The sequence below is a fragment of the Neofelis nebulosa genome, chromosome 2 (assembly GCF_028018385.1).
Source record: "Neofelis nebulosa isolate mNeoNeb1 chromosome 2, mNeoNeb1.pri, whole genome shotgun sequence".
NCBI lineage: Eukaryota > Metazoa > Chordata > Mammalia > Carnivora > Felidae > Neofelis > Neofelis nebulosa.
In genome coordinates, this window is record NC_080783.1 from 84,976,515 (window position 1) to 84,994,705 (window position 18,191).

At 34.5% G+C, this 18,191-nt stretch overlaps 1 long non-coding RNA gene across 1 annotated transcript; it reads left to right on the plus strand.

The window, feature by feature from the left end:
* The first annotated feature begins 3,934 nt into the window (after nt 1-3,934).
* LOC131503728 (uncharacterized) lies at nt 3,935-17,958 on the plus strand. Its single transcript, XR_009257548.1, has 3 exons — nt 3,935-4,019; nt 9,897-10,124; nt 14,553-17,958. It is a non-coding gene; the product is annotated as an uncharacterized LOC131503728 (long non-coding RNA).
* The last annotated feature ends 233 nt before the right edge of the window (nt 17,959-18,191 follow it).

Genomic DNA, 18,191 nt, shown 5'->3' on the forward strand with positions numbered 1-18,191 from the left:
GAATAAAATAGTGATTCCCCCATATTAGATGCTAATAGGTAACACTGGGTGAACAGTGTTCCACCAGTAATGAAAGTTTTAATGTGACAAATAAGTGTACTTTTCACTTATTAACTTCTCTAAAATAGGTTGGATTGATGGCACTGCTACTCACAGGGGATGATGCATAACTAAATGGTTTCTATGTTTTGTTTTAAAACCACTCAGAGTTTAGAAATGAGTCTTACTGGGCTTCCCCCCCGGAAGCTCTTTTATGGGTAAAAGAGATTTTAAAAAAGAACTTCAGCAAGCTAAGGATATTCATTTTTCATGATTATTAAAAATGAAGCAAGTTATGTTGTGTGCATCAATCCTTCATTAGTAGCAATTCTAATAATTTATGTTGTAGAATTCTGGTTTCATTTATATTATTGTTTAATGAAATAAATGGCTTCTGGATCCATGAATTTCCTATGAGCAAATATTCCTTGGGTGGAAAAAATTGAAGATATTCTACAAAATTTATATGATGCTCCATGCTAAATTTGGCAGATGCATAGCAGAATCATTATCTACCTCTTGAAAACCAGTTGAATGTTGGAATGTGTCATTACAATCTGTTGGAAGCCTCCAATGTCTCACTTTTAATTTTTCTTTGACTTTTTCTTCCACTGGAAAAATGTTGCATTTCATTCTTGCATAAGCCATAGGATTATTAAAAATGACCAATATGCAAGACAAATAAACAAATATGCCTGCTTTGTTCACATCTGGTTCACAGTTGGAATCAAACTGGTTTCTTACCTGACAAAAACACCACAAGACCTTTTCTTAGTGCATATGTTCTTGATAGATGCTCTAACTTCAATAAACTTATTAGCTCAGCCTGCACTTATAATTATTTAAAATCACTTTGTGTTTTATCACTTAATGATATTTAAATGAAAAATATCAAATATAACCCATTAGCCTTTACATAATTTATAATTTTATTACATCACTAAACACGCTGTTTAATTAAAGTGACTATTTTTTTTACCATAACGTTTTAAATGAAGGAAGCATTGTGCTCTTTTACATTCTGGTACAAGCTCCTTAATTAGAATAACTACTTGAAAATGTTTCTCTACCATTGCAGCTTCACCATTAGAATACCCTTGTACCCAACATTTCCCTTTTGAACTACATTTGTCGGCAATAAAATAAGTCAGTTTTATGGAGTGCAGAGGTAGTTGTGTTTGTTTAAAGAAAAAAAATAAGCAAAAGTGTGAAAGAAAAAAAAGAGAGATCTTCCATCATGAAATCATCAAGTTTAAATCTACATATTCAATGCAATCCATATCAAAATAACACCAGCATTCTTCACAGGGCTAGAACTAACAATCCTAAAATTTGTATGGAGCCAGAAAAGACCCCGAATAGCCAAAGCAATTCTGAAAAAGAAAAACAAAGCTGGAGGCATCACAATCCTGGACTTCAAGATATATTACAAAGCTGTAATCATCAAGACAGTATGGTACTGGCACAAGAACAGACACTCAGATCAAAGGAACAGAATAGAGAACCCAGAAATGGACCCAAAACATATGGCCAACTAATCTTTGACAAAGCAGGAAAGAATATCCAATGGAATAAAGAATTCATCAAATGGTGTTGGGAAAACTGGACACCGACATGCAGAAGAATGAATCTGGACAACTTTCTTACACCATACACAAAAATAAACTCAAAATGTATGAAAGACTTAAAGACAAGACAGAAGCCATCAAAATCCTTGAGGAGAAAGCTGGCAAAAACCTCTTTGACCTCAGCTGGAGCAACTTCTTACTCAACATGTCTCAAGAGGCAAGGGAAACAAAAGCAAAAATGAACTACTGGGACCTCATCAAAATAAAAAGCTTCTGCACAGTGAACGAAACAATCAGCAAAACTAAAAGGCAACCTACAGAATGGGAGAAGATATTTGCAATGACATATTAGATAAAGGGTTATTATCCAAACCTGTAAACAGCTTATCAAACTCAACACCCAAAGAACAAATGGTCCAGTAAAGAAATGGGCAAAAGACATGAATAGACACATTTCCAAAGAAGACATCCAGACACATGAAAAAATGCTCAACATCACTCATTGTCAGGGAAATACAAATCAAAACCACAATGAGATACCGCTTCAATCCTGTCAAAATGACTAAAATGAACAACTCAGGGAACGAAGATGTTGGTGAGGATGTGGAGAAAGAGGAATGTTTTTGAACTGCTTATGGGAATGCAAACTGTTGCAGCCACTCTGGAAAACAGTATAGAGGTTCCTCAAAAAATTAAAAATAGAACTACCCTATGACAAGCAATCGCACTACTAGGCATTTATCCAAGGGATACAGGTGTGCTGTTTCGAAGAGGCACATGCACCCCAAGGTTTATAGCAGCACTATCGACAATAGTGCAAGTATGGAAAGCGCCCAAATGTCCATCGACAGATGAATGGATAAAGAAGATGTGGTGTATATATATACAATGGAGTATTACTCGGTAATCAAGAAGATTCAAATCTTGCCATTTGCAACAACATGGATGGAACTAGAGTATATTATGCTAAGTGAAATTACCCAGTCAGAGAAAGACAAATATATGACTTCACTTATATGTGGAATTTATGATACAAAACAGATGAACATAAGGGAATGGAAAAAATACTATAAAAACAAGGAGGGGAACAAAACATATGAGATTCTTAAATATAGAGAACAAACTAAGGGTTGCTGGAGGGGTTGTGGATGGAGGGATGGGCTAAATGGGCAAGGGACATTAAGGAGGACGCTTGTTGGATGAGCACTGGGTGTTATATGTAGGAGATGAATCACTGGATTCTATTCCTGAAATCATTATTGCACTATATGCTAACAAACTTGGATGTAAATTTTTAAAAATAAATTAAAAAAAAGGAAAAAAAAACATCAAGCTTAAATTGTCCATATGTTAAAAGGAACACCTTTTAACAACATTTCTGCATCAATCAAGTTACAGTGAAAAATACTTTGCTAACATTGTTTGTTCTAACTGGCCCTCAGTACCTGAATATGTTCAAACATGGTGTGTCATTGACAAATGGCACTTGAATTACCTTCTTTGCAGCACTCACAAAACACTTCCAAGCAAACACATATACTGCAGTAGTTCTAAATGCTTTTGAAATTTTTTTGTTTTTCTCAGTCTTAGCAACCCAAAGTTCTACTTCATAAGAAGCTTGCAATGCACTCATGTTTATGTGTAAAATATTGAACATCTGCTTCTGTTGACTTTTTAAGTTAATAATCTGTCTTTCAAATAGTTCTTTGGTTTTGAACTTAATTCTTTATGCTTTTTATGTTAATGCCATGTAAGTTTTGAAAGTTTAATTGCCTCATTAGCTATTACATTTCCACAAATAATACAATGTTGTTTCAGCAACTTACCATCAATTATGGTAAATATATGAGAGGTCATACTTTTAAGTAAAACTAGTATGAACTCATTTGATCCCCTTTCTTCAGAATCATTTTTATTGTCATCATTTGGTTTATTTCTGCTGCTGCATTCACAGAGTTGAAGCTTGTTTCATCAAATGCAAATTAGGGTTAAAATGAATAATACAATGTTTACTTCCCTAATGTAGCAAATAATATTAAACTATAATTTTTTAAAGCTCAGTGAAAACTTTAAACGATTGTATAAATTAAAAGTTATAATAGATTGGGTCTATCATAGTTATATAACAGCCTAAACTTTAATGTCTTATGGTGTGTCATGTTTCAGCTGTGCTTGAAAGCACATGCAATTTGTCACACAACTTTGATAGCAACCACAGTCCTTTATGCTCTTTAACAACAGGACTGCACCGGTCACTCACTTGAATGATAAAAGCACTATAAAATTTTCTAAGTGTTTATTCTAATTTCTGCATCTGTCTTCTTGTAGACTGGTAGCAACATGCGGCCTGACACCGCTCATGGACCATTGCTTTCTGAAAGGCGCCATCATTAGAGGGAGTTTCAGACAGAGGTGAATGTCCCAGCTGGTTTCAGCTTGCCCTCCCTGCTACTCATACAGCATGCCACTCTCTTTCTGCTGACCAAGGGTCACCACACATCCATCACCAGATGCTCAGTCAGGTTCAAAATAACTCTAGGTCACTCACTGCTACTTGCTTCTCATTCCCTCTCCCCCAATTTTGAACAGGTGTGTCTATCAGAGTCATTCAGTCCCCATGTCACTGTTATATGGTGCAAGTATGGGGACAGACACTTCTCTTCCAACCTGACAAATCTCCGGATCTCTGGTTGCCACTACTGGGGAGCCCCGGTGTTAACCCTAGATGATGCAGGTCCTGAGACACTGACATATTTTGAACAGGCACTAGGATTTAATAGATAGTGATTCATTCATTTCTGTTCACTTATTCTACTTATTACATTCTATTCCACCCTAGTATTTTTCACTCTGTGACCTTCCATCTATTTTCAATTTACTTCCCTTTCCAGAAGTTTTTGTTTTGTTTTGTTTTGTTTTGTTTTTGTAAGCAGGGTGACTTCATTATTATTCATTTTTTTCTCCCTCCTTCCCTCCCTTCTTTTCTTCCTCTCTACCCTTCTTCTTTCCTTTCTTTTTCTTATGTCACTGTAGTAACCGAGCTAAAATGTTTCTTCTCATTACTCTAAAGACTGGCTAACATATCCATGTTTTGTTCCTTCATGTGTCTTCCTCCTGTTGTCTTACCTTTATCTCATAGCCTCCTCATTACTTTCAGCAGTTCCAGGGCTGGATTCTTCAACCTGGCCCTAATGTGACAGTCCACATTTTTTTCTTTTGTAATCATTGCTAGGTTCAATTCACATAAGTGTGATTTTTGTTAGACAAGGGACAAAACTTTTTTTTTAAATTTATGTACCCCTTTTGTAACCTTTTTCTTTTGCCTAAAATAATTTTTCCTATTTAGACATTACATACAGCAAATTTCTGTATTCTTCCTTTTTTCTAATAGATTAGCACACACATATGAAGTTGCATAAAACATGCATTTGGAGTGTTAAAAATAATTCTGAAATATACACCATGTAACCATGAACCAAATCAATCAACAGAACATTTGCCAGCAGAGAGTCCCCATTTATTCTTTTGTGATCACACACACACTACCTCCTTGCAGAGAACCAGCATATTCTGACTTTTGTGGTCATCATTTCCTCATCTTTTTCTTTCTACTTTTAATATGCTTATTCATATAGATTAGTTTTTCTTGTTTAGATCTTTAGGTACCTGAGAAAATATTGTGTGAATTTTCAGTGTTTGTTTCTTTGTTAAACATGTGTTTCTAGGATTATATTATGGTATGTAGATCTAGTTTGTTAATTTTCCTTTCTGTATATCAGTTCCATTCAAAGTAGTTCATTCTCAAATGACAAGTCCACAAGGAATGTAAATGAACACATAAGAATGTAAATCAATGTACTGCATCTTCATTGGGAAAATCTTCCTAAAACAAACAAAACCTAGTGTGATTAGTGAAGTAATCGATTGTTTTATTCTGGTAAAAATTCCTTATCTCTTCATAGATCAACAACAGGCATTTCTTTTGCCACTGGCAGTTAGCGGACCACATTTGAAGTATAGTAAAATCTTGGTGTGCAAGCAAAATTCATTCCAGAAACATGCTTGTAATCCAAAGCACTTGTATATCAAAGCAAATTTCCCCATAAGAAATAATGGAAACTCAGATGATTCATTCCACAACCCCCCCAAAAAAAATTCATGTAGAAATGATTCTAGGGGCACATAGGTAACTCAGTCGGTTGAGCCTTGGACCCTGGCTCAGGTAATGATCTCGCAGTTTTTGAGTTCAAGCCCCTCATCGGGCTTGCTGCTATCAGCCTGCCAGTGCAGATCCCACTTCAGATCCTCTGTCCCCTCTATCTGCCCTTCCCCCACTTACACTCTCCTCCAAAATAAATAAATATTTTTAAAAAAATTATTCTAATACTGTAATATAATACCAAATAATGAAGAAAATACAAAATACAAAGAAAAATCAAAAAATTAACTTTCACTTACTTTTGAAAAGTTTTGTGGCTGGTGTGAGGGAGGAGAAGAGAGTTATTGTGTAGGAAGACTTTCACTATCACTAACAGAATCACTGCTGTCTGTTGGCTCAATGGAATCTTTTTCTGCATGGAGGCCATTGTATACACTCACACAGATGTTGACTACATACAGTACAGTATTAATAAACTTTTCATGTAGTGTATTTAATGTAACTGGCAATAAGGCAGCAAAGGAAAGGGTCTATATCTGCAGGCAGCCTGACCTAGAATGAAGCAAAGCATTCCTAAGCTTACTTCTGTACGGAAAAGCAAAGGACAGTCCATAGGTGCTTCGAAGTGACAAAAAATACACTAGTGCCAGTCGTGGGCACCTTCCAATGTTCTGAAAAATCACTGATTTATGCCAAACACTGCAGCCTGAGACTGAGCATCTGAGCATGGGAGAAGATCACCCAAATTCCCACAGCAAGAGAGAGAGAAGAACCATTGGCTCAGTTGTGATCACGTGACATTCTACAGCAATACTACTTGTATTGCAAGACATCACTCGTTTATCAAGTTAAAATGTATTAGAAATGTTTGCTCATCTTGCAGAACACTTGCAAAACATGTTACTTGCAATCCAAGCTTTTATTATACTTAGAACTGCTATATAGGATTTTATTGATTAACATGCCACATTCTATTTTTCCATCCTACTATTGATTGAAAATTATGTTGTTTCTAGTTTGAAACAACATTAAAAAACCCAGTTGTTTCATATCATCAATAAACACTTGGTAATGTTAATTTTAAAATGTTTCCCAATGGGGCGCCTGGGTGGCGCAGTCGGTTAAGCGTCCGACTTCAGCCAGGTCACGATCTCGCGGTCCGTGAGTTCGAGCCCCGCGTCAGGCTCTGGGCTGATGGCTCGGAGCCTGGAGCCTGTTTCCGATTCTGTGTCTCCCTCTCTCTCTGCCCCTCCCCCGTTCATGCTATGTCTCTCTCTGTCCCAAAAATAAATTAAAAAAAAAAAAAAAAAAGTTGAAAAAAAAAAAATAAAAAAAATAAAATGTTTCCCAATATGGTAGGTATAGAGTAGACTTTCATTATGGTTTTACTTGGCATTTCTATATTATTACTTTATGGTATCTTTGAAGAACAAAAATTCTTAATTCTTGAATTTGTTAATCTTTTCTTTACTGTTTAGTGCTTTCTTTTCTTGATTAAGAGAGCTTTTTCCTATCCAAAATAGGAAGATATTTTTCCATAATATCCTCAAAGAGTTAATAGTTCTGCGTTTTATACTTACACCTATCCCAAATGATTTTTATACAAGGCAGGGGCTCATTTTTATTTTTTCCTACAAGTTGCCCTCCCTCTCTACACTCATACCTTTGTGATAAATCAAGAGGTGTGTTTCTAGCTTCTCTTCTCTGTATTGCTCTTTTTCTATCCTTGTGTCAATATCACAATGACCGTAGATTCAAAGTAATCCTTGATATCTGACAAATAATATTTTCCTAGGGTCTGAATTTTCAAGTTTAATTGCATAAAGCTGTTTATAATATCTTGGACATCATGAAAGTTTGTTGTGGAGACTCTGGATACTCTTCTAGTCCTCTAAGAGAGATGATGTGTTTTCTTTAGAAGAAAATACCCTGGTTAGTCTCAAACTGAAAACTCAGCCTTGCCTAAGTACACAGCATATTGAATCTTCATTTTCCTTACCATATTTCAATCTTAGCCCAGAATGTTTTCAGTTTACCTAATGAATGCATGTTTTGAAGGTGAGCCAGAAACATGAACAGAATTTAGACACAGAAACGTTGAGTCTTTTCTCTATTTTTGGATCTCTCTCTCTCTCTCTCTCTCTCTTTCTCTCGCCTTTCTGAAATTCTATCCAGGCTGACACAACTCATTCCCTATTTTTCTAGCCAGAACAATGAAAGGCACTCTATTTGAGTTTTGTGAATCACCGCAGCTACCCACAGTGTAAAGTCCCCAAAACAGGAAACTCACCCAGGCCAGTAACCTTCTTAGATTTTGGGTCCTCTTCAAAACTGGCCTGCTTTCCCTTACTTTCGAGATCTTCATATTTTGCCTAGATATTACAGTTGTTATCTGTGAGATGTTGGTTTATTAAGAATTAAGTTTTCCACAGTGAAAGTAGAAATTCTCTTTGCTCTTTCTGAAAAATAAGCAAATGTCTTCTAGGTTCTCATTTTTTCCTATATTTTGACTATTTTATCTCTCTGATATTAAAAAAATATATTGGTGGGGGGAAATTTTTGAAAAAATTTTCCTCTGTGAGAGGGTTATTGGCTCAAGTAACATAATATATTTCCACTGAATGGGTAAGTCCTAATGTGATTTCCAGAGCGTGTTGGTACTTTATGTAGGTTTCCTAGATTAGCTAAAAAATCTTTGTCTCTCAAGGATATGGACTACCCAAGTAGTAAAACTGTGTAATTCTAGACTTTGTTCTCTTTGGCATATACAATTAGACTACAAACTAAGGAATCCACACTAAAAAATACAATTATCTAAAATGGGTGTTACATTACAGAGAGTTTAATATAATTATTAGGATGACCCTGTGCAACAGTTGAGAGAGCCTTTGAGTGTGGATGACATTCAAATCCATTCAAGTCTCAACTACAGTGTGGTGCCACCTGGTGGTACTTGTCAGATTCAATTTAAATATTAATAGATTTTTGGCTCTAGGGGTTATTAGAGTTTCTAGGACAGTGTCAGTCATTCCATGAGTCTTCCTGTTAATTGCCCATATCTCTAGGCCTAAGTGGAAGAGACCTCAACAGAACACTGGAGCTCCTGGGCCCACTTCCATCTCCCATCTCTTCCTAAGTCTGGGTTGCCTGTTGTTTACCCACTTGCACTGTTCATCCACTCCAACTGCCCCTTTATTTCCCTCCACAGAAGGTAAACACTCTAGCTTCCCTAGGTTGAGAACTGGATGTGGGATGAAAACAGAAGTTTATCTCTGATCTTATTATGTCAAAAACTTTATTATAATAAGATTAATTATTGGGGCAGGTAATTGTATATTCTCAATCCAAATTCCAAACTTGCAATGGTAAATGTACTAGAAATGATGACATGATTGCAATGGTTCCTTAGGCAAATATTCCTATTTAAAAATATATATACAATTTTTACTCCTCTAAAGTTCACTTTTCCAAAATGAGCATTTTTCTTTCTATTAAGTCTCCAGGTATAAAACCAGCTAACTCTAGATCTTAACTATAAGCTTCCGCTTACCCCCAAGAAAGTTATTTACCACTTGGTTTCTTTGGGGGCTCATTTGGAAGATGAAACAAAACAGTGTCACCACAAACCATCCTTTTGGATTACTACTCGCAGCAAATCTCCTCTTAATATGCCCTCTCCTCCCCTCCTAGCCACTTATGAGATTCATAGATTGTCAGGTTTTCTCTTTCATTAACTTTTTCTCTTCCTGTTTGCTCCTCCCCAACTTTTATTTTCAAATAAGAGCAAAGGACACTGTACATTTAGTTAGAAGTCAGTGAGAAAAATTCAGGTCAATGTAATATTAAAAACACCTGTGCTTATCTTGCTGTTGTTATCACTTGGTTTAGACTACTCTACCCCCCTCTCCCTGTGCTTACCTTACATGTAGCAGGCTGTCAGTGTCCCAGCTTACCTTCTTTGCCATGGTGTCATCAGTTATTTCAACTACTAGAATATATATGCTCTATATATGCTCACTCTATATATGCTCACTTCCCTGAAATTTAGTAACCTGGTTATTTTTTTCTTACCAACATACATGGTTTTTGCTATTGTTTAAGGCTATTTCATGTTTATGTTTATGTTTAAGGCAATGATGAGCTGTCAACATGTGAGAAAGAATTGACTAATGCAACAGACATACAACTTACTTTCATCTATGAAACTTCTGGTGTTATTAGAAAGAGTATATCCATGAACATTATTAAAGAATGTTATTTTACGTGAAGTATTCAGAAATATTTCCTACACTTTGAATGTTTAAGAAATAATACTTACGTTGCCATTTTCAAATTAAACTTGTCACAAAATCCCAGAGGTAAGCTTATGCGATATTTTTATAAGATAAATACAAGCAGACTTAGTATAAGAGCACTATATTCTGACAGTTTATTCTTCTGGGATGGAATAATGACTATGCATAAAAAACTCTCCCAAGTACCAAGATACACTACCTGAATAGAAGCTGAATTGCAGTAGTACTGTGATAACTACTCTATATAAGAAGCAGATTCATTTAGTGTTTTAAAGCATAAAGTCTGGGAATTAGATTTAATGTGTTTAAATTACAGCTCTGAGACATACTATAGATATTATCTGTCAGATCTTAGAAGGTTATTAATTTTTTTGTACCTCCTTTGATTTTCTCTGTCCAATGTGCCAAATAAGGGTTATTGTGAGGATTAGGTGACTTAATGAGTAAAAGCATGTGGACCATATGTGTTTACTATTATTATTACACAAGATAAAATATCATGTATGTATTGTTGCCAATTTTGTTATTATTATAACAATATTATTGCTTTATATAAACATCTATCTATCATCTATATATACATATATAGTAACAATGTTATAACATATATGATTATATGCCAAAGTACAGAATGTATTCTTTTTCTTCTTCTTCTTCTTCTTCTTCTTCTTTTTGGAGTCCTAACAGTACTTGAATATCACTTCCTTAGGCAACAGTACAGTGCACTTATCATTCATTTGTTCAAAATAATGCCATTGTCTTTCATGAGGACCCAGGAGAGCACCAGCCAAGGGTCCCTTCACATGTGAATGTGTGTGTTCTCAAAAAATCCATTTGTAGCAAGCATTTGGTAGCAGGTATTTTACTTCTCTGCCTTTTTTGACAAAAGACGTTGCATTTGGGTGCCGGAAGTGGTTGTCCCAGGTCACTCAGTTAATTGGGATAAAGGCCCCTCTGTCTTGTCATAAAATACAGTTGGCCAGTCACAATCCCTTCTACTTAGTGACCACAAAGTCTTTCTATGGAGAAAACACCATCAGAATTCCAAAAGGTATTACCATGGAAATAGTACATCAAAACCATTCTATTCAATTGTATTTGAGCAACAAAGCTATAATTCTAAGAGCCATGTATAGCTCTTGAGAAAAAAATTCTTACAAATTTTTGAGTTTCGTCAATCATCATGTTAATATTACTATCTGGTATCACCAGAAAAAATAATTGATGTTTTCATCATAATATATATACAAACAACAAGGAAATACATGCAATGTTTATCAAGTTTTACGGTGAAAATCAAAACAGGGAGAAGAGAATTAGTAAATATGTGAATACTTTGAATATATTTATTTGCATGCATTGACCACTTCTTTCTGGGGTAATTTGAAAAGTGAGCATTTTCAGGTTGGGAAAAATGAAGTGTAATAGCTTCAGAGTGGAAATTAATTTTGAACATTTACAGAATAGGGTGAGGATATTCATTCATTTGAATTAATGTTGTACAAAGTTCAAGTAAAAAGTTAAATCTAAAAATAAAGAGGAAAATAATTTTCTATTTAATTATCATGCATATAATATTTATATGTATGTATATATATGTATATATATACATATGTATATGTATGTATATATATATATTATGTGTATATATGTATATATTATATATATATATCAGTGTTACATACTTAGTGCAACCTTTAACAAACTCTAGTGAAAAGTCCCATTATTGTGAGAGAGAGAGAGAGAGAACACTCTCTTGGAAATTACCCTGGGATTTATACAGCTTGTAAGTAAACCACAATTGTGTAAAAACATCAAAGGATAGAATATTTATAATACAGTGACATCTATTAATAGGATGGCAATTTTTCTGCTTATGCTATCTTTATTAAACTTGATAAGTAAGTATTTTGCTTACTGAGATGTTGTAGAGATTATAATTGAATTATTTGGAATAATAGTACTATGGAAATTTAAAGTATCTTAATAATAATTTTTTAAAAGCCTATCACGTAAACCATTTCAGAAACTAGCTTAGCAAACCTATAACATTAACAACAATTCTAATTAAATAGAGCAACACATGTAACAGCTTTGTTACTCAATCTCTAGCTAGGGGCATTTCCAAAATTTCTCAAGCTTTTTTTGTTGAAAATATTTCTAAAAAAAATAAATAGTGTATCTTTTTTGCAAAATAATAGAAACAAGATTGTTCCAGGTTTTAGGATCAAGTAATAGTACAGGGTCACCATTATTACTGGTTCTTTAAATAATAGATTTAGAACTAATGGTGATAATGGTGACCTTGTACTGTTATTATATGTTATATAAATAATATATATAAGCAATTTATGTGAGTAATTTCTTACATATAATTTGTTTTTATAAACTTTTCCTATATATGTATATATGTAAATTGTTGTCATTCTTTCTGTGTGTGTGTGTGTGTGTGTGTGTGTGTATAAACCTTCTTTCTCTTTCTGTGTGGATATATATAATTTCTATAAACGCATAAAACATACCGGGTAGAAGCTTAAACAGACTAATATTCTTTTATTTTCATTTATTTTATTTTATTTTTAAGTAATCTCTATACCCAGAATGGGGCTGGAACTCACAACCCCTAGATCAAGAGTCTCATGGTCTACCATCTGAGCCAGCTAGGGGCCCCTAGACTGACTATATTCTTTACTGAGTAAAGATCCTGATACTCAGACCTTACGCAGATTAATTGCATCGGAGACTCTAGAATGGAAACCAGACATCAGTGAATTTAAGACTCCTCATATTTGAGAACCACTGTACTTAAACATAACTCAAAGTTACCTGCAACATCAAACAAATCCTTAATGTTAGCTTATTTTGTTGCCATTTTTCTGTTGATAGTTTGATTGGAACTTCCAGCTAATCAAGGTTTTATTGTAATGAATATAATGGCTTACATTTTAGACACTTTTTGTTTGTTTCTCCAGGCCCATTACTAGCAAAAGGTAGATTCGAAGTAGTTACAAGTGCCTAATTATGGGTATTATACTTCCCATATAAATAACAGAAACACAACACCTGTGGAAGTTTGATTTAATATTTAATACCTAATTATCTTTCAATTTTCAGCTTAATTTCAATATTGTTTAGTTCATTTATTCCTGTGATATAGACGCTTTCAAAATTTAGTGGCTTAAACAACAAAGATTTTGATTTCTCATAAATAGATTTCCCTGGTGGTTCTTCACTTCCTTTCACTTGCGCTCATGCACACTCATCCATTTAGATGAAGACTAGAAGAGCCACATTCTATTTACCAAAACAGTTTACATGTCCAGCCCATGCACAGGAGAATAGACAAGTAGACTCCACCTTTTGATGGTGAGAACAGCAAGCTGCAATGTCATGTTACAAGGTGTACGATTAGTTGGGAAATATTGTAATGATTTACCACAAATATATATGCTCAAATACTCAGACACTCAGTTTGCCTACATGTTCAAATTTGCCTATGCACACATCAACCAATTCTGAAAGCAAAACTTCACTCAATCCCCCAATAACATGAGAATCCAACTGATGCATTAGTGGTCCAGCACTTCTTCCATTCTTCTTTTAGAATTATAGTTATCTATTTTATGCTCAAAATATGCACGTGGTGGCGATTTCATCTGTGAAAACTTGGGGGACTTATTATTAATCATTATAACTGAGTACAGATCCTTTCTCAGCATGACTCATAAATATCTTTGAGTTTTAAAGCTCTTTATAATAATATTAATTTAATCTGTAAAATGACATTGCTTGCAATAAATTCCATTTACAAATCTGAATAGGCAATGAATAGAAAGTGGTAGTGTCTTTGCAAATTTTTGATGGAGAATGAAAAACAACGGAGCATTGGAAAACATGGAAATATCTTCTTGCTTCTAAAAGATCCTGCAAAGCTGTGACACTAATGAAGATGGAGTTGGCTCAGATGGATTTGCCTATATGCCATTTACTGCCAAAGAAATTGTGATCTAACTAAAAATCTATTATTGATTATTCAATTTAGTGTTTGTATATTTAAATGTTATTCAGGTTAGAATCATGTTGAAGTTTGGGTTTCCCATCTTAGCACACTGCTGCTGTGGCTAACAACAAAAATGTTAAAATAAAATCATCTTCAGAGTATGATATGGCCATTGGAGGGCTGTTTCCATTTTGTGGGTCATGGCTTCTTCTTAATATCTGACAATGCAATTATGTTTCAGCAAAGAATGAATCTTCTCCATAAAGTAGGTCATGCCCAGAATATTGATGATTTAAATAAAATAATATCACAGCCTTAAAAAGCGTCTTCATTTAGAGATGGTTTTTGCCATGTAAAATATTATTCAAAAATAAGATCTTATCTCCCTCCACCAGGAAGAAATGTGTAAGAGTAAGGATTTGGTCTCAAATTGTTGAGTGATAATATTGTTGAAAATGAACTTGCTTTTTTTTTCTTTCTATATTTTACAGCATAACAGTGAAACAAAGGAATTGTTTTTCAGAAACAAAGAAGTGTCTTAAAACTACTCAACACAATTTGAATCTTTCCTGAAACTTGATCTACATATTTCCCGGCAGTATATTTTTACCAACCTTCAAACTAAACTTCTTTGTTAAATGTATGACTTGATGTCGGATATGAAACTACTGTAAGTACTTTCCCTTTTAAATTTCAGTTGTCAAGTCACGTTATCTAGTTTATACTTCTCTGAATTATATTCAGTGCTTTCCCATTCTTTGCTAACACAACATCTCATAAAATCACATAGGGTAACATAATATGACAGTTAAATTTAAGAGACCTCTTATTTTATTTGAAATTCAACCAATGTTTCAATTTAATGGCAATAGATGATTAGAGAAGAAATGACATCCTCATTTCAGAGATATTTTTACTCCAATGTATTTTTAAGGCTCTCATGTCTTTTATTATTTTGACAGGTTTTCAGAAACAGTTTCAGAAGCCCTTGTTTGGGGCCTGATTTTTTCCAAAGAGAGATATTTAAGTTTCATGAGCACACTATTGTAATATATGATACTATTGAATGAAAACATTCTTAAAAGGTAATTTAAATATTTACATTGTTGATAAAACCTTCTAGTGACAACACCTGCAAAATAACTAGGAGGCAAATGACTTTCTCTACTCAATAGCATGCAATCTGAACCAGAACTCACCAATAATGATATTGAAAAAGTTCTGATGACACAGTGATGGCACTTACTGAAAAGGGGTCATGATATGTAAGCATATGATAATATATCTGATAATTAGAAGCAAAAGACAAATCAAATAACAAAAGATGCATACACAAGATCAGATGTTGATTTAAAAAAATAATATACTCTTCTTCCTGGACATTTTAAGTGTCTTAGAAGATATGATCTCTAAATAAACAATGCTTTCACGGGAAAACAAACACACCTTGGTACTTTTCAGGTAGTATTTTATACATTGCAAATTCTAGAAACAAAGTGGATTCACATGTATTGCACCACGTGATCCTCACAAACATCTGCAACTCCATTGATTTCTCCTGTAATTCAATGAAAAACATGAAGATCTCCAAGATCAACTGGCTTCTATATTCCACAAAATCATGTGGCAAAGTCCCAATGATGATTTCAAGTTGCCGCTTTACCGCAGGTAAAGTGCTGTCTTTAGTGACATGTGCTGGTCTGACCCTCTTCTCCAAGCGCATTATCCTGGACTCATGACTAACCAAAACTCCAAGAGGTTTTTGTTTGTTTGCTTGTTTGTTTTAAATGTTTTCAATTTATAGCACTTGTGCTTACATTTTGTGTGTAGGTCTCTTTGCCTTCTAATGCAGTAAAATTTAATGCAGTAAAATCGTAAGTACTAAAAATTTATAAAGAGAAGCCATGAACTTCTTTTAGCAGGTGCAGTTGGGCAGAGACAGATCCTATAGGGCAAAAGAGCCATCAGAGCAATACAGGGCTAAAATATTACCTGCTGTTTACATAACAGCCTCTAAGGAGTTTAAAGCACGTTACAAATCCAATTTGACTAATCCCAGTGAAGGGTGTGGAGCTCTGCAGAGAACTGCAAATGATCACTGCCCTCATTTACCATCTCCACTACACTGAAGAGGGACTGTGCCTTCTACTCAAGTATCATAAATCTGTGTCACAGCTCAGGCTGGTGCAACACGATCGAAAGCTGAGGAATGAGGCAGAGAAAGACAATGGAAAGAGGGAAGAAGCTAAAATTATTAAAAGAAAAAAAACATTGTCTCCTTGCCTCACTAAAGCCTTCCAAGGTCTGGTCTACCTCGACCACATGTCTGACACTGCTGCTCCTCTCTCTCCATATCTGTCATGTGTAATGTTTGAATGTATTAAATCATGGCAGCTGGTCATTTTAAAGTTTTGCCCACTTTATCAGGAGACTAACATCCCAATAATGTTCATAGTTTTAGGGGGACGGCTTCCAATTCTACCAAGGTTTATCTTTTTTAGTTTTTCTCTTCAAACTTAATTGCTTAAGTAGTTCATAAATATAGTAGCTATCTTTTCAGGGGCACCTCTACAGTGACAGCCACTCTTAAGGTGCGATTTTCCTCCTTGTACGATTTACTCCTCATTACAAACTTACAAGTATTAGTGTACAAATATGATTGAATAGTATTCAACCTCAAAAAAGAAGGAAATCCCACCATATGCGACAACATGGATGGACGTGGAGGACATCACGCTAAGAGAAACAAGCCAGATACAGAAGGACAAATACTGCATGATTCCACGTATATGAGGTATCTAAAATAATCAAATTCGTGGAAGCAAAGAATATAATTGTGGTTTTTAGGGGTTGAGGGAGAGCAGAAATGAAGATTTGCTGGTCAATATGTATAGAATTTCAGTTATGGGAGATGAGTAAGTTCTCATGAGCTACTATGCAACATCATGCCTATAGAAAACACTTAAAAATGTACGAGGGTAGAGCTCATGTTAAGTGTTATTACCACAGTAGAAGAAACATAAAAGGAAAAATAGACTCCATGCTCATTTTAGTTATGAAGAAGCAGAGATTCAGAGATGTCAAACAAATGTGCCAGGGTTATAGAGATGGTAAGTGGTAAAGCAGAACACACTGTTATCATTCATGGTTCTCAAGACAAATATGAGCAGAAACTACAGATGGAGATTATAATATTATCTATTAGCTATATGATACATAATATTATTATATATACAAAATATATATAGAGAGAGAGACTTGAAGGAGTTGTGTGATTTTGGGGTCTGGCAAGTCCTAAATTCACACTGGAAGGCAACTGGCTGGAAATTCGGGTAAAATTTGAAGTTGCAGCTTAAGTCCTAAATCTACAGGTCAGGACATCAGGCTGGAAACTCAGGAAAGAATGTCTACATTACAGTTTTGAGGAAGAATTCCTTCTCTGGAAAACCTCAGTTTTTGCTTTTAAGGTTTTGGACTGATGGGATGTGTGAGGTCTACCCACATTTTTGCAGGTGATCTCCCCTACTTAAGGTCAAATGTGACTTGTATCTACAAAATACCTTCACAGCATCATCTAGAGAGAACTTGACCAAGCAGCACTGAGCACCATTTCCTAGCCAGGAAATGGTTTTAGTTGACACAGAAAATCAACTGTCTACAGTACCTAAAACCCCAAACCATGTGCTGAACAGTCACATGGCAATGCTTTCAATATCTGAAATTTTTGGAGTTCAATATCTTACCTATAATTATGTAATATAAGTTGTTGGCATTCCAATTACCTATTTACTTCAAAGCATTTTTATTATGTAGTAAATATGTGTGTGTATGTGTACATATATGGGTACATATATACATATATATGTATATACTAACCAATTTAGACTGAGACTAATAGTTGGCCAATCAGAATTAACAAAAAGTAATAAATAATAATTATTTTTTTTAAATGTTAACACATTTTAAAGCAAAGAAGGTGTAGTTTACATAAATTTCATTAATTAGGAATTTATACTATTTTGGTGATTAATGCTGTGTAAACTTTTTATGTTAAATAATTCTGTAAATCAAACCTCTCTACCTACATATTTCTTGACCTTTTTAATAATCTATGTGCCATGTAAGTGGCA